At 30.4% G+C, this 23,592-nt stretch overlaps 1 long non-coding RNA gene across 1 annotated transcript in view; it reads left to right on the top strand.

Annotated features, from left to right (window-relative positions):
* LOC142327810 (uncharacterized) overlaps positions 1–10,000 on the top strand; it is a 96,446-nt gene extending 86,446 nt beyond the window's left edge. The window contains exon 3 of the long non-coding RNA XR_012757106.1: positions 9,953–10,000. This is a non-coding gene — a long non-coding RNA (uncharacterized LOC142327810). The remainder of the gene's footprint in view (positions 1–9,952) is intronic.
* Positions 10,001–23,592: the final 13,592 nt, after the last annotated feature.

Below are 23,592 nucleotides of genomic sequence, written 5' to 3'. Positions count from 1 at the left end.
TGTGTGTGTGTGTGTGTGTGTGTGTGTGTGTGTGTGTGTGTGTGTGTGTGTGTGTGTGTTTGTGTTTGTGTCTGTTTGTTGTTTTATTACACAGCTTGCTTTTAATGTAGCATTTTATGTTTAGATTATTTATACATTTGATAACATCTAATTTTTGTTTGTGCCAGAATAATTATATTCCACGATAATGTTCTGAAGTTATGAGATTTAACTTTCATATGTTCTGCAGAATGTAAAACCAGCTATTGTATCCATATCTTTTACATATGCAACAAAACGTGATTATATCGAATTCTTTTGCATTATTCGCTTAAACATATTGTACAGTTAAAATGATAACTTACCTATTTAGCTGTAATACTGCTGTAAAATTTTACATGTAGACAATATTTCATATATGTTTTGATCGCTCTACTATGATGTATTATATAAATAGTTAACATAATTTTCATAAAATGTATAATTTAAATAGTCTTTTTTAGATTTGGAGTAACAGCTGTTTTTGGCATTAAGTAAAATTAGAACTACAGAGTAAATATTTTGCTAGATTCTTAAGTTCTATACATGTTTTTAATTGCAAATCTTTTTCTTATGTGTTTGTGCATACTGTTATTATCCAGACACTTTTTTGTATCGTATATGCACTAAAAAAAATAAAATATTGCCAAATTTTCAAGAATAGCAGTAGAATAGGCTATTTGGTTTGTAATAACTTATTAAAATTTTCTGTAATCTGGTTTTTTCGGAGCGGATGACTGTACGTGATAAAATAAACTGGTTTGTAAGACTTAGAAGCCATGATTATATATAGAATATTTATGGATTTTATTTATATTTGTATTACCAAATTACACTGTATATAAATGGAACTTTAAAAAAAACAGTTTGAAATTTATTTCGTCGTGTAATATTTTATATATGTATATTTATTTATGTAGTTTTTTTTTTGTGTGGATTTAATATATTTTTATTTATTGTTTGATACATTGGTGCTTGTTTGGCATACTATATTTGAGTGGCAGTTTAACTGATGGCTTTTGCTCCCGCCGCCAACTCGCATGCCACCCACGTCACATCAAGTCTAGCATAGCATATTGCATTACTCAAAACATATCTGACACTGAACTTGTACGAGGGCGACCGGATCAAGACCTATGGTGTTTGAAATAGCTTCTCATATGAACCTGAACTCTCCATTAGTTGTGGGAGGAACTTTGGCGGACAATGATTTATTTTAGCTTATCTTTTTGGCTGTATACATATAATCATATTTATATATTATTGTGAGAGTTCAGATGGATTGTCGCTGTTTGTTGCTTTCTGACGTTAAAAATTCCTTTATCTTTTGTTCTCTCCTCGACTATTTATCAGCTTCGTGTATGTGTTTGTATTTGTGCGTCTAACATCTATTGTATTCGGTTTTGTCTATTCTCATTTGTTTGTAGACTAATGAGTTCACGCTGATTTTTGATCACGTGATATTGAAATTTCGAGTCTTTTTCCCGTATTAAATTTTGAAAACGTCAAAATGTTGATTTAATTCTGTTCATCTTGTCTGTTTTTATAAATAGAATTTTTTTCTTGGGTATTTAGAAAAATTTGGCGGTTGTACTATCATTGTATTACTTTTTTATAGTTTAATTTTACGGGTGTTTGATTTTTTAGTGGTTTATTTGTGAGTAAGGTTATAATTAGAAAAGTTTCGTGCAGCAAAGGGCATTTAATATACCTTTGCTGCTGTCATCCATCATTAGCTTACATCTTGATGATGTGTCTCATTAAACAACCCTTTTTTTTATTGTATACCACAGCTGCTATTTTAGTGTTGTGGTTTTTGTTAATGGAGAATGACATCTGGATATTGTCAGATGTCAATGATTTGAATTTCCATGATCTCTGTAAAAATCAACTTAACAGAAACTGTAACTAAATATTTTGATTATTAAAATTACGATTACTATGATTATTTAAATGATATATATTATTAAAAAAATATAAAATATATTATTCAAATGATATATATATTATTTAAATAATAGATGATTATTATGATTATGATTATTTATGATATTATGATTATTTAAATATATTTGATTATTTTAATTACTAAAATTAACTTTTATTTTCATCATTTAGTAGTTTTGAATAATCGTATCTATGTAAAATACTTCTGTGTTTATAATAGTATTAAATTAACAATAATTTATTGATGATAAATTTATTAACAATAAACTATAAATGAGACTTCGTAGAAGAAAGAAAGAAAGATATGGTATTGATAAGTTTAATTTTAATTTTAATTTCATGGTCTTTTGAGAACCTATCTCAAATTTTAATATTGGGGCCCTTTACACCCCGTAAGTGTTTGTGATTGTCCTTGTATTTTATGTTTTAATGTTTATTGTGAAGTTTGTGTTTTTAAATAAAATGTAAGGGCCCTTTACACCCTTACATATGACGATCCTGATGGAGATAACAATTTCTTTTAACGAATGTGACGAGGGCTAATGACCTTAGCAGTCGATGCCCGTAAAAATTCAGTTAAAAAAAAACAAAAAAAAAAAACAATAATTTATTATCCAAGACATTTAAGAAACGTATTTAGAAATTTAAAAATTTCCCAACATCATCTTTCCAGATCATTTTTTTTTTCAGATTATTCATGTTTTATGAAAAGCAATTTAAGTTTATTGAAAAATTATTCCAAAAATATTTGTTTTGATTGGTTAATTTTAGATGTTTCCATGAGATACTCGAATCGATATGTTAAATTTTAAACGTGATCCGGTGTTCAAAGTATTATTTTATTGTTAAATAAAAATTTAAGTTCTTTAAATTCTTACACACTTCATTTACTTACTTTTGTTACATGATAACTTAATAAAAAAAAATGTATTGTTGTATAGTTTAACCCCTTTGTTACTGGATTGGAGGTATATAAATAGACAGTTACACCGTTGTGTTCCTTTTCTGTTTAGGTTCATAGTTTATAAAATAATGTATTTTTTATTCTTGTAATGAATTGTATAGATTAAAATTATAAAACAGAGTTATAAAACCCTCTATTATTGCGGTTCAGTTTAACTATCAAATGTGATGAGCCTCTTTAGTGGTTTGATACCGCTCTTTACTTTTTTAATGTACTTCTTTCTGTCTTCAATATCCTTGACAATGTCCTTTAGTCCTTATTCCTTCTTTATTTGTGATACCATCAGGTAACTAAATATCCTGTTAAGCTATATTCATTGTGCCGCAAGATGTATAAGGAACATGGTAAAAAGGACATTTTTTCGCCGGATTAAAGTGGTCCTAAACAGTACAGTATAGTGGAAACGGTCGGGCGGGTAATTATTCGTGTTCCTTCTAGCTAGCCCCCTTAGTCGATGGGAATCTTTGTCAACCAGTCGCCAGTTTTATTCAGCTGTCAGTCACACGAATAAAGATGGCGGAACCCGGTTTCTCCCTTGCTTGTAGATGCCTCACACGATCGTGCCCTTTCTTTCTATCGACATTTCTCTCTCGCTCGCCGTTTTCATGAATTGTCACCGAGAGAATTAGTAGCCCGGTGAATTCACAATGCCCTTCTCCTCTCTCTCACTCGCTCCCTATTGCATTATCTAATTGGGACGCTTTAACTGCACAAGGACTCAAGCGGGTGGTTGCTTGTTTTCCTCTCTTCATGTTTTTTGAAAGTCTTGTGTCTGGATGGCGTAAGCCCATTACATATTAGTGAAAACCGTTTAGCGCAGCTGTTAGCTGTTCTGTTCTCTTTACTGTCGTAGACATCACCCGATTTCAATCCGATCCACTATACTCGGCTGTGTGTTAACCCTCCGGTTACATTTGTGTCACTACGGCTACAAGTTTAGTTGTCGTCCCTAAATTTGTCAGCTGTTATTTCTATAATAGACCTGTTTCAAACAGTATAGTAGGAATTAATGTCCCCCCCCCCGTTTTCTATTATCATACCGTATTGTATTGCTTATTATTGTGTTTGTGAAAAACATCATATCTGATTAGTGGAAAAATGGTTTTTGTTTTGTCGGTTCTCCTGATAAATTTAGCTGTTTTTAATACGTTTGCATACGTATATTAGTTATATAAGATTGTGTAAGATGTTTTTCAATCGTAGTTTATTGACTTAATAAATTTTGTTTTATTTTTATTTTGTTATAAATTGATTTGAACAATCTGCAATAACAAGCGTTGAATTTCACTTACGGACAAGCTTTTTCTGTCTGTATATTTTTACGTCTTAATTACAATGATTAACATATCTTTGATGTCACTGTTGTGATGTTTTATTTCTTCTGATAATTTCATGATGATTCTAATGTTATGTCGACCAAAACTTCTTTAGGTTAAATTGCCAAATTCTTCTATAATTTTATATTTGTCTATACAGCTACAAGAGGCTGACTTATAAATGATAATGAATTTTATAGCGTGTGAAAAATTTCTTCCCTGACTGGGACTCTTCGAACCCGGAACCTTCGGAATAAAGTGGCGGGTACATTCCGCCACCAAGATCGGCGGATGTATTATAGAACTGTACAGATTGTGTATTTTAAAGCAGTTTAAAACGTTATTATATGAGTAATCGTTAATGGATTTAGAAACGACGCTGTTGTTGCTTTGTTGGAATATCGCGATGCTTATTTTTAAAGCAATATTTTTTTGGATTTTTCATGCTCAATATATTTTGTACCGTTTATCCATAACTGCGGTTTTGTTCAAATTTATAAATGCGATACACCAACAATTTTAAACGTGTTATTGAAGATTGTCCTTAATTCATTTACTAAAAGTCTAAAATAATGCAGAACTTACCGATCTGTTTGTTTTCAGTGTTATCCGAAGAACAGTTATGCGCTGTTGCTTTCATTGAACATGAATTTTTGGTTACATTTTTCTTTTTGTACTTTCTGTAGTATGTTTCACAAAAGGAAAATTTTGTTATACCAGTTGATAGAGAAAAAATGAGATTTATGTGCATTAAAAATGTTTTTGATCCATTATCCTTGTGCGTCTCAATTTTTTTAAAGAAAACCAATAAGAAATTATGAAACATTGAATACAAAAGCCTTTATTTTTAAATTGAAAAAAACCTTTTTTCGGTAGTTGAGGTTATATTAAAAAAAATTAATGGTTAATTTTTTAAATCCTAGGTTCTAATAAAATCTCTAAAAAAAAGTTATGAAATGACACAACCAGAAAAACAGATAAAAACATATTTTTTTACATAATTTGTAATTTTTTTTTGGTTTTCTTATTATAAATTGAACATCTCCTACAAAACAAGAGTTGTAAGCAGTATGAACATAAAGCTTTTCTACCGAGTTCTGTAAAACTGATCTTTTCAAAAACAACTTTTTCCTCTTTGTGACAAATACAGTAGTTAGCAACATCGTATTCTCTATTCTGTTAACATAATAAGATATTAAAACAACTCTGAAAATGATCAGTAAACAGATCTATATTCCACAAGTCATTTAAAGAAAATTTTAGTTATTTAATGAATTATAATAAATTATATTCCTCTATATGTACTTTTTATGTATTATCTATTTATTCTTAACTCTTTTCGGAACTCAATCTTCAGCAAACCACCCTGGAAGTCATCATCACACCAAGATAAAATGAAAAACGAAAAAACAAACACATATACAACAATGTCGTAACACAGTTAACAACACGAAAAAACGCGACGTATAACATACATATTTTTATTCTTTAGCACTAAAAATGATTAATTTTTACCTTTTTTTAAAAAAAATAATATTAAAATATTACTTAGATTTATTGCGAATTTTTCTATTGTAGGCTACATTCTTATGTTTTGTGTTCGATATTAAATAAGTATCGCTTAAAATACATGTTTATGTTCTAAATATTAGAAGATGTATGTTGCATATCATTATTTGATGTTTAATATCCTATAATTAGCCTACTGAAAGAAGAAGCGATAGTTTATAAACGAAATGAAAGAACAGAAAAATATTTATTACCTCAAAAATTATTATTTTGTTTCTTCTCCCACGATTACTAAAGAGAAAAAAGATTAGTGGTACGAAAATACAAAAACTTAATTTTTGCTAACGGTCATCCAATAAGAAATACGGTACTGTAATTATCGCATTCCTTTAGTACATAAATCAAATTTTTTTTTAATATAATTAAAAAATACAGCAGCTAGTGTATAATAATAATAATAATATTCTAATATATGATGTGACATAACGTTTTTATTCTTTCTTTAATCCTCATTCATTTATTTATTTATAATTTTTTCTTCATTCTTAATCTTTTTTTCATAACGCGCCATTTATAAAATTATAGTTGAAAGAAACATAGTAAAGATATTATTTATTAATGCCGTACTTTTAACACGATGTATGATTATAATTGAGAGAGATTTTGTGTGTGTATGTGAGAGAGAGAGAGAGAGAGAGAGAAGGAGTGAGTGACCGACCCAACCTTGAATATTTTAAAACTGAAAATTATAATAATAATAATAATAATAAAATTAGACTTTGAGTAATGATATTGAACGGCGAAGACGGGACGATTGTATTATTATTATTTTTTTAACCTACGCTTTGATATAACTCATAACTTAACTGAATTGATAGTTTTAAATTAATTGATATTGATATTATAATATCTTCTTTATTTCATTTTTTTTAACTTGACATGTTTATTGATTTTATTTTTAATTAAGGCTGCGTTACTTATAACAACGAACAGGAGTCTGTGAAGTATTAATACGTTACTGTTTACCTCCTCTAACAGCGCTACTATTATGAAACACTCTAAGTACACGGTTGCTGTGTGTAAATGTTATATTTAATTAACAACCTACTAGCTAATTAGTAAGAAAATTATTAGCTTTTTACTAATTAGCCTATCAGGTTTTTGTCCTGAGAGGAAAAAGAAATGAATGAATGATGAGTTTCAGTATAAGAAATGGTTGGGGATGAATTGGCGTTTGAACTTTAAAAATTCATACTATATTGGTTTTTCTATCTTCAAGATTATTATAATCGATGCTTTTCTTTATCAGTCGTAATCAATCCGTTTCAAAATAACGGTATAATTCTGAAATGTTAAAAAATCCTTTAAAAAAAGGAATTCTCTTCTGTTAGTAAACTGTATTGTATGCTGATCCCGTAATGGTTCTATAAGTTTACAATAGAACCGTTACGTCATGTTAGCAGCTTATAACCGTAATAGCTGTAGGGAATATTCCCTAAAGTATTCATCAAGAATAAAATAAGCATCCCATATCGGTTTACCAAAGAGAGTGAGATGTAGAGTCGTCTTTTACTGAGCGGAATGTACTATTGCATATTATCATGGCAAGCTAGCTGAAACGCAAGGGAGCTGTAGAAGTGACTCATTCAATTTCTTCGATATCTAAGCTACCTGGTATAGCATTTTTAATAACAGTCATCTCAAAAAGCAGGTAAAGTATAAAAAAAATAAATTCAAGGAATGTTTAAAATTATAAGTCTCATGGAATCAGTTTTTTTTTTAAGTTCCGATTACATTAATACTAGATAGTTAGATTTTGTGAAGTTAAAACATTAATTATTGGACTAATAATTTACTTCAATAAGTAGGTCCAATTTCTTGCAACGTTGTTCAACAATGATTAAAAGAATTATAGTTTACTTAACACGGGAACCGTGATGCTTCCTTGTCCGATGGATTGAAAAATAAAGCCAAAGTTGGGATATATTTAGGGTAAAATATTAGTGTCATATTTCAAATTTTTTTGTTATACGGGTTTTCGAAATACGTAGAAAAAACTATTAAGAGATATTGAATATCGTTCCATACCTAAATCCGACTGACTTAAACTTTGGAATTATAAATAATTTGTTTCCTTTTTAGCTATGATGCTGCAGCATCAATAGCTCTATAGCCGGGAAAGTAATGAAGTGTAAAGTGTATAAAAACAGTCTCTGACTTGCTTTTTAGTTTGATAGGTTGATACACAAAATTATATATTTTTTCTATTTGCATAATTTTAAAAGAGAAATTTTAAATAAGTTGGTCTTATACCTAGTTGTATATTTATTATTTTGTAGAATATTTGTGCCCAAATTATTAAAACATCTTGTAGCAACAGAATAGAAAACACTAACCTTTATTCATGGACACCTAATGAATCCAGACCGATGCACCCATTTGTGTTCACTACGACTGTCAACTAACGATTCACCACATCCTTGTGAACTGTGCTTGTTACGAGGCATTGCTTCGTAAATTTAAATCAGGAGCTAGCATCCAAGGAATTCTAGGAATCAATATGATGATGATGCGATCGAATATCTTGTTTCTTAAGGCCGTGCATCTATATTCGACTGTTTAATAATTATTGTAATATGTTTTTTTTTAATACTGTATTATGTTCGTTCCGGTCGATGATAACGCGAAAGCGGTTTTCGCCCTTCCAAAAGAGAAAATAATAAACAATTTTCACAACATAATTGTAAAATAATCATTACTTAAGATTTGTTAAATATTAAGATTTAAAATCGATTTGTCAAAAAGGTTGTCCATATAATTTTTGATAAGGTCTTTTTATCATTGACATGCTTATTGTTCGAGATAATAATTTCACGGATTTGAAACAGTTATAGATAATTTCTGCGAAATAATGGAAACACAAACCGGTATTTCTCAATTTAAATCATTGTAATCTGTTTTAAAAATGTCGATTTGAGTGACTTACGCAATTGATGTTATATAATTCTTATTAAGAATTACCCACACTTTAGCTACACAAGCAATCTCTAGAGAGTATGAAAAAGAAGATAGTTTTCGGTTCACCGGAAAATATTAATTTTATCATTGACTCTGAGGAATTTCTTAATTAACGTTGATAAATAAATAATTGGTAAATTGTCAATTTACAATAAATAAATATTTCCGTATGAGCGTACCTATAGAAGTCCCCAGGCCACCAGTTGTACTATGCATTGTTTTTTTGTTTTTTTTTTTAAATTGTTTTCTGTTTTAAGAATTTTCATATGTTTTATGACCTAATTATGACGGGGCATATAACCCATATTAAAATGTATTCGATAATTAAAAACTTTAAAAGAATAGATCTATGAATTTATTGTTGTACATTTTAATTTCAAATCGGACTTCACATTATTCGAAGTAGACTTAAAGTTACTTCGAATAGATTAGCCTTTACTGTCATTACCTACTATTTAGGTTTATATCTGGGTTAATTTAGAATTGGAATAAAGTGCGATGTGTTTTCTAAAACCTCCTAATTGTTAAGAATGTTACGTTAGATTTAGGTTTATACATTACTTTTTGTTAAATATTTAGACATATGGTTATCATGCGTTTGTTTTCAAATATATATATTCAAATAAGATGGTGGATCTATTTTCACGTATGATACTTTAGCATTGCGATTGACTCATACGCAATTTTGGTACGGCGGCCTTAAGATGTATGTGAAAAAGAGGTTTTGTTTTATTTTACCCTTTAAATGTTTGTTTTACATATTTAGGCTTATGCATAATTGGTGGCTATATATATATATATATATATATATAAAACCAATATTGTTATTGTATATTGTTTTATACAGTCATGATCTGGTCATAAAGTAAAATATTTTGTGAAGAAATCAACCATTTTCTTATAGAAATTATATTACTATTAAAGAAGTATTTTGAAGTTTGAAAATACGGTTGTGCATTGTGGTGAATGGGTTGACAAATTTTAATATCTTCTCGTTTAATGTATAATGTTGTTGCTTACTTGATAATCTTTTACGTTAATGTGGTTTTGTACTTATTTCGTATATTTTTTCCTTATTATTAAAAATATTTAAAATTTGTTTTCATGTATAAATTTGAAAATAATTACTTTAAAATTACTTTACCTGTTTATTTTTTCATTTGTAAAATGTTTGTTTCAGGTAAAGATAAATATTATATTATATGCTGCGCATTTAACTTCAGTTGTGGTAAGTTGTGGATTGCAAAATTTATTTTATAATTTAGCTTATTAAATTTTATAATTTTTCTTTATACAGTGCTTAATTTTTCTTTATACTCTTACATTTATTCAAACTAATCATGAATTATTAAGTATTTTAGTTGTGGATACTTCTAAGAACGTAGAGATGCCACAATTGAAAAGCAATAAAAAATAAAGCTCAAATGCTTTATTGAATTGGTTTATTATGTTTTTTGTGCCTTTCATATTACCAGTAAGTAATCATCTCTGGTATTTTTGTACTGCCCTAATTAAAGCTTCGTGTTGTTGCGAAGAGGATGGGAAATATAATCGAGGATGTGAGGTACTACCGTTCGTACTACTAATAGAAAATAAGTTATATTTTAATTAACGGCAATGTATTTCAGTTAGTTGGGTAGCTAATTTATGTAGTCTTTCTTTCTTTTTCCTGTTTAGTCTCCGGGAATTACCGTTCAGGTATTACTTAAGAAGATGAATAAGGATGGTATGTGTAAGTGTAAATGAAGTGTAGTCTTGTACAGTCTCAGGTGGACCATTCCTGAAATGTGTGTTTAATTGGAACCCAACCACCAAAGAACACCGGTATCCACGATGTAGTATTCAAATCCGTATAAAAGTAACTCCCTTTACCAGGACTTAAACGCTGGAACTCTCGACTTCCAAATCAGCTGATTTGGGAAGACGCGTTCGCCACTAGACAAACCCGGAGGGTAATTTATGTAGTCTGGTCAGCAGCAAACTACCTCTATATTTTAGCAAGCAAAATATTAAGTAATGCTTAACTCCAGCTGTGCAATATTTGTCTCCATCATGGTAGAGTAGCGGAGTGGTGCGTTTGTATTGCTAAACAATTTTTCTAATTACAGAGCTTGGAACAGACAGACCCGGCCGATTGCTGTCATGTGGCCTTAGTTGTTTCAAAGCAGCTTTTGGTGCTTTTGAGATAGTTCATTTGTCGAAAGTTCTTTTGCCTAGGCTCCTCAATTTTTTTTTTTTATTTCACCATATAAACTCGAAGCTTCTGCATGGGAATTTATGAAATAGAAATTCTGTAGCGTATAAAATATTACATGCCTGATCGGAATTCGACCGGAACTTGGATAATAGGTCGAGATGCTACCATTTCTCCACGGAGGTGGCATGTTACTTGTTTTTCAGACGTTATCTCGATTGATAAGAGCAATATATTAATTTTTTTTTCTTATTTTTAATGGTTCAGTTGAGTAGTATTGAATATCCTTACCTTTATTTTTTAAAGGGACCGTTATAAGCTATGTTGCAAGAACCACTACTTTTATATATTTTAAAATAAACTTTTACAGTAAGTTCAGAAAGTCGCTGTGTAGTATGCTTTAGAATTATGTGGTGCATTCTGTTCTTTTAGCATTAGGTTGGTTGTCCTGTCGGTTCGTTGAGTGTAAATTGAGTAATAAACCAAGGCGTCAGTTGTTTAGTTATGATTGAACGTGCTTCGTTTCGTTTCGTGTAATTTCGTTTATCGGAATTAATAGTTGCAAGAAACGTAACGGTTCTTTCGATAGAGGAACGCATTTTTCTCGTTGAACTCGTCTTTCGTGAAGGTGATAAATATACTGACTTAGTGAAGAACAAGTTTTCTGAGAAGTTTTCAAATATTTCTGTTTCTCACCGCAATGCAGTTCGAACTCTTACTGAAAAATTTCGGGCAACAGGCTCTGTTGAAGACGTTGATGGAAGTGGAAGACCACTAAACTAAACGAACAGACGCTTCTTGGTATTTCGGATGCTATAATTGAAAGCCCATCAAATTCGATGTGTAATTTAGCAAAGAAGCAAGATATCGGACTTGTTACCGCAGATAAAGCTGTAAGAAAAGAACTGAAACTTTTCCCATACAAACTAATGTGTGTTCAAGCACTGAAACCTACAGATCGTGCTAAAAGACTTAATTATTGTCAATGACTAAAATTCCGTAGTTTCCTCGATTTTACATTTTTTACAGATGAAGCGTGGTTTCACCTGGGAGGGTATATTAATTCACAAAATATACTGCTGTGGTCGTCAACTAAACCCCATGAATTTTACGAAGCGCAAATTGGAGTCTGAGTCGGTGTGATTAGAATGCACATTGTCATTCCAATCTACTTTTATACTGCGGTTAATAGTGATCGTTATTGCGCTGTTTTTACAAATTTCATTCCGTTAAACTTCAACAAAAGTTGAAATCAATCACCGTTGGCTCCAACAAGATGGCGCCACAGCGCACACAATTAACAGGACAATGACGTCTTTACAAAATGTCTTAGTTGAACGAATCATTTTAATTGGTTTTAACCTGCGCATTCGCCCGATCTGACTCCCTCAGATTGCTTTCTACGGGGGACAGCGAAACAAGCAGTGTATCGCAACAAACCGCACACGATTGACGAACTAAAAACCGCAATAATGGCATACATAAGAGAATTCCAGTACATCATTTGGTTCTTTTCCGAGTCGCGGCGCCCTTTTTCAATTAAATTTTTCCTTGGCGCCCTACCCTAAGGAAAAGTATTACTACTTTTAAGTAAGAGATAAAATTAATAAAACTCGTGTATTTTCATTTTTTTTTTTACTTTAATAACATTAAATTAATAATTATAAATATCTTGGTTCAATTAATTATGAAGCTTTTATAATATTTCGCGGCGCCCTTGGGAAGAGGCCGCGGCACTCCGAGGCGTCGCGGCGCACAGTTTGGGAATCACTGGGTTAAAATTTTTAAACACAAATGAAACATGAACAGTATTTATGTTGGAAGAGGTCATTTCAACTACTTTTATAAACTTTCCCAGTTAATGTCATTTACATTTCTATGGGATAATGAAATATATAAAGTAATAATTAAGAAAGTTTTGTCATTACACTTAAATAATTCTTGCGCACAGCAACTTTGCGAACGCACTGTATTATCATTAATTGGAATGTTGGTTCATCTATATTTCAATCTTTTTTTTTATTCAAAAATATTTAGTGTTTGAGGTCAATAGATAAAATATAACTTTACTAAACATAAAATAATATTTAGAAAAAAAAAATTGAAATTCCAAGTGTTACCATAACAAACACTACTGAATAAACCGAGAATACGCCCTTAAAATCACTAATTAAAAAATATCGATTGCTGCCGCCTTATACTATAGAAAAATATTCAAGTAGTATAAACAGAAATTATTCTGTTTAGTACAGTAAATAATGTAATCTTTTTTGAACTTATTAATGTTTATAAAAAATTGAACAATAAATGTTAGTGTTTAACATAAAAATAATGTTGATAAGTTAATGTTATATTTTTTGAACATTAAACTAATGTTTATGGTTAAAAAGATTACCATATTTACTGAGCTTAACACAATAATTCCTTTTTAAATATTACTTGAGTATTTTTCTATGATTTTTAGCCGGCAGTATTCGATTTTTTTAATTATCGATTTTAAGGGTGCCCTATGTTTACTTGGTTTATTCAGTGGTGTTTGTTACGGTAACACCTGGACTTCCTGAAGTTTTTTTTTTTTGGTGATGTATTGTATGTTATCCGCCGCGTGCGTGGTCATGGTTATAAGGTATGTTGGTCATTCTGTTGCATTTATAAGATAAACGAGGAGGTGTGAGGGAGAAGTTGTAAATGCTTGTGGCACACCCTACCCGACTGTCATGCCAGCCGGCCCCCTGTACAGGCTACGTAAAGGGACACAAGAGCATAGGTGCTCTTTAGTCATTTGATTTGTGTGACTGCCGTAAAACTGATACTGCATAAGGCCCACCGTCGCCACCACCTGACCGCCGACCCCTATTCCTCAAACCTCAAGTCGTTCCTGGTTGTAGCCCGTAGGTGTAACTATGATGATCTGATGTCGCTTTTGCACGACGGGGTTTCCTATTGTCCCTGACAGTTTTCAGTTAGCGATTGCTGGTTCTTCCACTACCCCCTCGATCTATCTCGCCCAGACTAACTTTATTTTTACTCACGATTTGTTATAATGTAGTGAATATTTATGATATGATTATGTTTTTTTTTTTATGTTATAAATTTATGTGTTTCTTGGATACGAACTAATATCCATACGAGTATAGATTCGTAGATTGACCTCGGCTACGATACATAACTAATTATATTCTTAGTATGTAAATGTTATTGTAAAATTTTTTTGAATAAAAATCACATATATATTTTGATCGTTATTTAAAAATGTTTTTTAAATTCCATTTTATAAAAATATGTATTTATTATTACGAATAAATACGGTATAACTGTATTTTGAATTATATACTGATTGCATAAAACAAACGCTAGTTTAATATTTCGATAGCGTAATCACAGATGGATATACTCAAAAAGGTATAAGAATATATTTCAAAAAACTTACTTCCCCTTCTGTTGTTTTTTTTTTTTTTTAATACGTATTGTATATACGTAAGGTGCCATAATTACGGATGTCATTGGGCACCCCTGAAAATGGCTTAAACCATCCTTAGAAACAACTCGCATACTATGCCAGGCTTGCTAAGGAAGTATAAAAATGAAGTGTTTTTCCTTTACCTTTCCGTTAAAATATTTTTTAGAAGTAAATTTAGCTGATGAAATCTGACATGAAAAATTGAAAAAAATATATAACATTTATATCTATTATTTTAATAAAAATTATATTTTATTTGTAAAAATCTTAAAAGATTCCTTTTAAATAATTTAATTTTGGCATTAATTGTTATAATGAATTAGTGATTCAGTTTTTAAAATCGAAAAATAATTTGGTTTAATGAAATATAGTATCCCTTTATTCTAGATTTCATTATTTCCATTAAAATAGTTTTTCTTTTTTTAGAGATAATTAGCAAAGAGATTGAAAGTTTCAAGGGAATTCTGAAAAAGTAATAATTTACGGTGTAAATTGGGCGTGGGGATACATTTTTCAAAATCCAGTTTTTGGAGCAAGTAAGATATGCTAAAAATATATTAAAGATGCGGGCAGTCTTCTGCTTCACCGAACGTCCTGTGATCGAATTCCTGCTACTTATGAGAAATTTGTCTCGATCCCAACGTATGACATTATAATTAGTTGATGAAACTTAAAAAATAACAAGGAGAAAAAATTACGTTATGGATTTTACTGAATAATGTAAATATTTTTTACGTGTATTTTTACTTATTTTTTAAAATATTTTCGCAAATAGTAAATTATATTTTATGAAAATTGTTATTATTACGTAAATGTAATGTAAAATATTATATCTATTTGTGTTTAAAACGGCCGTTTGTACAGTTTTATGTAATATCCCATTTGATTAGTTACAATTTTGGATATTGTCGGATAAGATGGTATCTATTATCCACCTTTTTACTTCCTTGTACAAAATAAAGGAAGTATTGTGATCGCGAAAAATTTCGGTTTTCAGATTTCAACGGAAATATCCATTTTGATCATCCCTGAATCCATTTTGACTAGTTTCGGCGTGACGTCTGTACGTATGTAAGTATCTCTCATAACTCAAAAACGATTAGCCGTAGGATATTGAAATTTTTGATTTAGGACGGTTGTAACATCTGGTTGTGCACCTCTCCTTTTGACTGCAATAGACTGATCAAAAGTGTCCAAAAAACCTCAAAATGTAAAACATTTGGATTTTTCCTTAACAGTAATTACCCCTCATTAAGGGCTTTCCAACGGTGTATCGTAACCGGTACTTATTTTCATTCGATCCAGACTTATAGCCAAATAAAATTTTAATTAATGAAATATTTGGATATTACAAGGGGAAGGCATATCGTTTTTTTAACTTTTTTTTTTAATTTAAATATATTGATGAATTAATAATCAATAATAATTAATTTCTGATTATAAAAAATTTTTGCAGTAAATAATTCAATAATAGCAATAAAAAAAAAATCAATATATAAATATGAAAAAAATCAGAAATTATTGGTGAAAAAAAAATTTAGGTAGTTTTAAAAATGTGTATATTTAATTAAATAGGCGTCAAGGAAGTCATATGGTGTCCACATCAGATTTTTTTTTCTCTTCGTACACTTCAGCCTCTTAAGTAGTTGAAACGAATCACATGAAATGTTCATGATGTATATGATAATGAAAATTTGTGCAAACGCTTTTAAATAAGTAAAAAAAAAAAAAAAAAATACAGATCAACACAAACAAATAACACTTTTGTTACACGTAGCATAATCGGGTGAAAATGATCTAAAGGTCGGTTACTTTTTCATTTATTATTGTAAATGTATAAAATTATTCTTTTTAATTTCATAATTAAATTTAAAAAAAAAGAAATGTTTTAAATTAGGGCGTGTAGCAGTTGGTTTTTTTTTTTTTACCAACTGTTCGAGGAAACGTACGGTATTACTTTCGGTCGCATTGATTACAATAGACTAACCAAAAGTGTCCAAAAAACCCCAAAATTCAAAACATTTGGATTTTTGGACTTTTTCTCAAGTGCAGTAGCCCTCATACACACACACACACACACACGGGTATATAGGCGTATTTCTAAACTTTTGTGGCCCTAGGATCTCCAGAATTACTTTTTCAGTTTCATTGAAATTTACGTATACTGTAGTAGTTCATCCGAATTTGGGCATGTTAGAATTTTGATGAAGTTTGGTTGATATGTTTTTGAGTTAAGCTCAATTATTAAAAAAAAAAAAAAAATTGAAAATTTTACGGCTCGTAAAACTTCAAAACTACTAGATCAGTTTCATTCAACATAACCTTTCATTTCAAAGACAACATAACCTCAAATTGATGTTTTGTTGATTGTATGGTGGTGTTCTTTTCATAGACGCTTATGCAATGCCACATTACTGCGTGAATTTAAACTTGATGCTTCTTTGTGTACAGGGTCTGTTCGTTAATCGAACGTTATGTATTGAGTTGAACTCTGAAAATCAGTGCGTTCCTGATTGCGAAATAGTGAGCGCATCGGAAACGAAAAGTCGGTCTTCTTGCGTAGAACTGTGCAAGAGTTTTTTTGTTGCCCTATTTTTGTGCAAAAGTAAAGAAGATTTAAATCTTAAATCGTTTTCATTTAAAGTACATTTCTCCTTTAACTAGTTCATTATTGTTAATACACTATTAATGTATTTCATTTCTCTGTTACATTGTATTTCATTGTAGGCTATCTTGTTACAAAATGATAAACCATCCGTTACAAAGAACTTACTGATCACGCTTTTCAGTACTCGACTACTATAATACTATACAGTACTACTATTATAAAATTTCTCGGTTATACGACATTGTTAAGAAGGGTGTACTTTATGTTTACTTTATTTCTTATAAAAGAAGTAAAGGCCAGAAGAAGTTTATAGCTCATAAATAATTAATATAGTAAAGTCTGTTACTCTCAGCATTATCAACAAACCACGCGTATAAGAATACTATTAGTAATAGTTATGAGAGGAAGTACCGTTTTATTTCCATTCCTATTTTTTTAACTGTTATATAGCGACACGACATATTTTATTTGTAAATATGCATGAATATTATTTATTTATATTCGTGTACATAATAACAATAGATACACGCATGACCGTGATATCTTCATTTTTGAATACATTGTTGTTTTGTTTTCTATTTTGAATACCAAAAAGTTTTGATCCTTTTTGATATTAATAAACATTTTGTAGTTACTCAGATTCTTTAGCCCGTTAGGTTAATCATGCGTTACGAAAAAAATAATTTATTGTCTCATAACAGAAAAGGGTAAATTTATTTGTTTTTTTTTTTTTTAGTTCCTTCACGTTTTTTATACGGTTATGATGCACTTAAAAAACTTTTGAATTACTAGAGAACCAGTCAGTTGTAATACTCTTACAATCTCTGTGGTAAATAGAAGAAAAATATCAATTTTTTGGGTTCGGTATAATCCACATTTTTATTAACTTAGAATGCTGATATTTGGCTTAGTAAAACATAGCATTGGAAAACAATTTCTTTTCTTACTTTTTTCAGATGGATTGCAACGTTCTGAAAAAAAATTCGAATGTCTAAACGCAATACTTACTGAACGAATCTGCGTAAAAAGAAAATGTATTAACGTTAATATTAAAAAGGAAAATGTTAATAACGAAGTAATTTAAATTGTATTATGCGCTTCTGCGATAAAATAATTAAAAAAAGAATATGGTTCTAGAAATATAAAAATAATTTATAATACTTTTATTATTAAATAAGTGTGTGTTTGCTGTTCAAAAGGGTTGTACTAATACAACGTATGCTGAATGTTTTTAACAATATTTCGGTTTTCATTGATTTTATAGTTTTCTTTTTAACAGTAAGTTCGAAATATAAACCGAAATAATCTGAAATTTTTATGAAAATAATGAAAATATCCGTATTTTAACATTTGTTCCAAAATTCATTTACAAAAAACAAACGTAAGAATCTTTTTATTAAATACGAGTATAAATGCGTTTCTTGCAGTTTAAGCGAGATTTTAACAATGTAACTAAAACAGAACATTTTTTAATCTAGTATACAAGGGTTATTTTTTTTCAAAGTCCGATCGTCACGAAATTAAAACCACAGTGAAAATAAAAAGATTTTTATTTGTAAGAAGTACTTACATAGTTACGCTATTTCTCTACATAGTCGCCACTCGGATTTAGACATTTGTCGCAGCGTGGTACCAACTTTCCAATACCCTCGTCATTGAACGAAGACGCCTGTTATCAGCCATGTTTCTACACTGGTCTGCAACTCGATGTCTGTGCCAAAATGTTGTCCTCCTAGCCAGCGTTTCGTGTGATCAAAGAGGTAAAAATCGAATAGAGCCAAGTCCGGGCTGTATAGTGGATGATCAAACACACGAAAACGTTGCAGAGGCTTCTTTGTTACAGTTACAGTGTGCGGCCAACGATTGTCATGGAGAAAGACAATACCTGATGACAACATTCCTCTCCGGTTATTATTATTCACCCACAAAAATAACCCTCATAATTCTTATCATTATCGGGCACAAAATTCCAACCAATCGTATTCTTTGTTTTTTAACTAATCATAAGGTGATAGTAATTCTTATCATTATCAGACAAAAAATTCCAACCAATAGTATTCTTTGTTTTTTACGCTATCATAAGGTGAGAGTAAATCTTATCATTATCAGACAGAAAATTCCAACCAGTCGTATTCGTTGTTGTTTAACCAGTCATATGGTGAGTGTAATTCTTATTATTATCAGACACAAAATTCCAACCAAACGTATTCCTTGTTTTTTACGCAATCATAAGGTGAGAGTAAATCTTATCATTATCAAGCACAAAATTCCACCCAATCGTATTCTTTGTTTTTTAACCAATCATAAGGTGATAGGTAACTCTTATCATTATCAGGCAAAAAATTCCACCCACTCGTATTCTTTGTTTTTATCCAATCATAAGGTGAGAGTAATTCTTATCATTATCAGGCACAAAATTCCACCACTCGTATTCTTTACTTTTAACCAGTCATAAGGTGAGAGTAATTCTTCTCATTCTCCGACACAAAATTCCAACTTATCGTATTCTTTGTTTTTTAACCAATCATAAGTTGAGAATACGATTTTTTACGTCGTATATTTTTTTATGATCCGATTACGAAATTGTAACAGATAAACAGGTGTAATTTTCGTTTATTTTTTTATATTTACCAGATTATACTTTAAGGTACTTCGGTTTAAATGAATTAATTGTTTGTATATTCCATTTTGATAAACCGATTACATTTTAACTGAAGTTGTATGTTCCATAGTTGGTAAAATATCTTATACATTAGTACAATTACTTCTATTGGTAATGTTGGGTGTTTAAATTTTGCAGCCCCCTTAAAATAACCAGAGATTTTTGTTTATGTCATTTAATGGTAAATTATTGTACAAAAAAAGTTGGAATGTTTAACTTTAAATAGCAACCTTAAAATAAAGTAAAACCTTAATTTCAACATTACCTTTAATTTATAATTTTACTTAACTTCATTCTCAAAAGGTTATAAATTAATGCTTACAAAAACTGAAAAGAAGGAAACAAGGTATTGTAGATACAATCTGTCGTAAGAAAAGATTAATTGAAAGTGTAAAAAATAAACGTTGGGGAATCCCGAAATACTTTGAATCATTCTTAACAGGTTAGAACGTACTTCATAATTGGAGATACTTCCAAAGATTTAATATATTTTCGCCGCTAGAATTACACACTATGAATATATTTTATTCACTTTTTTCTGATCGATTACACAGCTGGCATTTGTGCTCCTCTAAATAATCCTGTTACATTTATGTGTTTTGTAATATGTCCATTCCTGGCTAGAAAATATCCTTGCGGTTGTTCTGATATAGAATATTTCAAAACTTAATTAATTTCTCTCCTATAAAAATTGTTACCTTACTGTTTTTCTTTTTATTATTATTATTTTTGTTAATGATAGGCTGCGTTTTTTTACATTTTTATAAGTGTAGGAGAAAATTAATTCAAACCTATACCATTGTCAGTAAGTAGTATTTTTAGTTTAATGAATTTCTTCATTAGTTTTTTCTTTTTTGATATTCATCTTGTAATTCCTAGTTGATTATTGCGTGCTATATTTTGCATTTAATGTCTACTTATTATTCTTTACCTTTTTCTTCACGATTTATTCTTGTAAATTAAATCTGACTAATTTTTAAAATAAAATTTTTCATTATTTATTTCATTGAATTGAAATTTTATTATGAAATAATCAAGTACCCGCTAGATAAATTGAGAAATGAGGTTGTACTGTAAATTAACTGTAATAGAAATAATACTGAGGAAATTGTGGTTAATGGTGAATGAGTTGCTTTTGGAAAATCGGAAAATTGCTAATGATAAGGAGTTGAGTAGGTGAATGGAAAATGTCTGAAGGGATGGCAAAATGAAAGAAAGTCTAGATAAAAGTATTCTTGACATTCTAAGAATATTGCAAAAGGAATTATGGAAGAAGTGGTTAGAAATAGCTTGTAAAGGGCATAGTTAAATTACCGAGCTGGTAGAAGAAACGTGGCGAAATTACTACGTAACTAAAAATAGGATGATAGGTTTTATAAAGTGGTTTTCCTCTTTCCCTACATCTTCATTATCAAATTTTTTTAAACGGTGGAAATTTATTCTGATCTTCCAGTTATGTTTAATAACACTTCATCCTTCTATATTTTGAAAACAATCATTTTTTTCCATAAAGTAAACTTCTTTCTATTTATTTATTTATGCCAATTATATTGGGTTTTCCTACATTCCGATTACTTTTAAAAAAAAATTAAGTTTTGGTTTTTCTTAATTATAGACCCGATTTTTAACTAGGTTGTTGTTATGCGTAAAGGTAAGCCTTTATTACAGATCTAACTGAATTGTTTATAGTTGCTAAGATCTCATACAAGAAAATTCCGGGGCTGTTCCGTAATGACCTTGAATATATTTCTGTATTGAATTTGCGGAGCCAAAGGTGTCTTTTTTTGTAAGCTTTAAGTAAATTAACGCAAAATCGTTGATCAGTAATTGTGCTCCTCAAATCAGTGGTAAAATACCAAAGAATTATCGGCGGAAAGATCATCTATTCCCTGGATGTGGGCTTGAACTTACCCCATGATTGTGGGGGTTTTTGTCTCTTAGGATAATTCATCTGATTGTAGATTATACTTTTTCTTGATCCCATATTTTACTTTGTTTGTCGGGTCGATCGCTCGGTTATCTGATACTGTGTGCTGGGACCTATAGATTTAACAGAATCCTCGGTTGTAAGAAGGGTTGCCTGTTTACCGACTGTGAAGCTACGTTTCCTCTCCGGTTGCTGCTGAAAAAGCCTAACCGACTGAAATGTGTATATTGTTAAATCCTTATAATAATTTTTAAGCCAATTAGTATTACCAATTCAAATTAATACTCCGTTGTATAATATAGTAATATTTATGTAGTACTTTTCTATACCTTATTTACTAATATTTTCGGTTTCTACTTGGGGGTTTGTATCTTTGTATGAATAAAAGTATTATTACATTTTATTTAATACTTCTGTACTGTTTTGTTGTTATTATTTTGGTTAGGTATCTAGTAGTTACAAATTGCGGTGTTGTAAAAAAGATTAAAAGTTAATAGAAGGAAGTCGGTCGATGCATTCCAATGTCTGTTTCATTTCTGTCAATGTTGAAGTTAGAAATTAACTGCAGTAAAAATCTGTTCCGATTTAATGAAGGCTTACAAATTAAACTTTAGAATTCGTTGCGCAGAATTAAAGATATTATGCGTGAAGTTTGACAGCGGTATACTCACCGTTCTCATTTTCAGTACTTCAGCCTTTGTATATTAGCGATACCGTTATAAAGGTGAAGGGAGATCATTATATACGTATAAAGTAGCAGGACCAAATAAATGACAAATAATTTTATGATTAATGGTTGACGGGTTGATGCTACATACATTATTTACCGGCGAACAAGTGCTGGGTGTTAGTCTGTTAAGACCGTGACTTGCATATCTAGTGGTAGTGCATAAATTAAATGATATGATCAAGAAGTATTAAGTCTGACAAGGAAAACGAAAATACAAGTCTACAAAGGTCAAAATCAAACGGAACGAGAATATTAAATAATTATTAATGCCAGAATCGCAGATGTAAACGTTAAATTGATTTTTTTATCGTTTGTTCTTCCATGTAAAACTCGATGCGGCCAATCAAATTATTAATAATTATAAAATATTTAAATGTCTGTACTGTAGAATTGTTTAGGCTTATGAGTATTGTTTTTTTGCTGTAACACCTTAAGTAACGTCTAGTACTGAAACTTAGCTTCTTTTATCGTTCTATCCTTACCACAAAAAAATTCAAGCAATAAAATTTGCGATTTTTTTCTAGGAAGGGGTCACTGCTACTTTTTTTTCTAAACCTATACGAAAAGAAATCTATTAAATAGATTTCATTTTAATAGGTTGATTGTATCTATGTTTCTTATAAACGTTTGAAATATTATATTGATAGGACGTGAAAGTCAGACAAATATCGTTTCATATTTTTCCAAGAGAAAAATATATATATAGAATTAAAATTATATATATATATATATATATATATATATATATATCGTAAACTATAATTATATATGTTTTATATAGCAAAGACTGTAACAGTAAACAACTGTCTCTAAATTTTTAAAATGTCTATGTTTTTTATTCATTTTTCATATATAAACTGGAGTTTGAAGAGGACGGAGATCTCGAAAATTAAACGAGATATCAACAATCCAAGAACATGTGGTTACAGAGGAGGTTGTGCGAAACACAATGCTGCCGACCGTGCGTCACTAATTATCTCCATTTTTTCCCCCATACATTCCTGGGCCGGACATCCACTAAAGTATACGCGGCCCAGGGACGTGTCCTTGTGACTCTAAGAGGGCCTTCCCACCCACCGGCAGTACGTCCGGCACGGTAGGTCAGCCCCCTCGGTTCCGGATCTTTTCATATTGCCTGCCTCTAATCCTCCGCGCGCAAGGAAGACCCGGCTATGCCGTCTCCCCCCCCGCCCGCAGGGGGACCGGGTCTCGGTCTTTTCATGCCTGCCTCAAACCGAT

The sequence above is a fragment of the Lycorma delicatula genome, chromosome 7, assembly GCF_047948215.1.
Source record: "Lycorma delicatula isolate Av1 chromosome 7, ASM4794821v1, whole genome shotgun sequence".
Lineage (NCBI taxonomy): Eukaryota > Metazoa > Arthropoda > Insecta > Hemiptera > Fulgoridae > Lycorma > Lycorma delicatula.
This window is presented reverse-complemented; position numbering and strand designations above follow the sequence as displayed.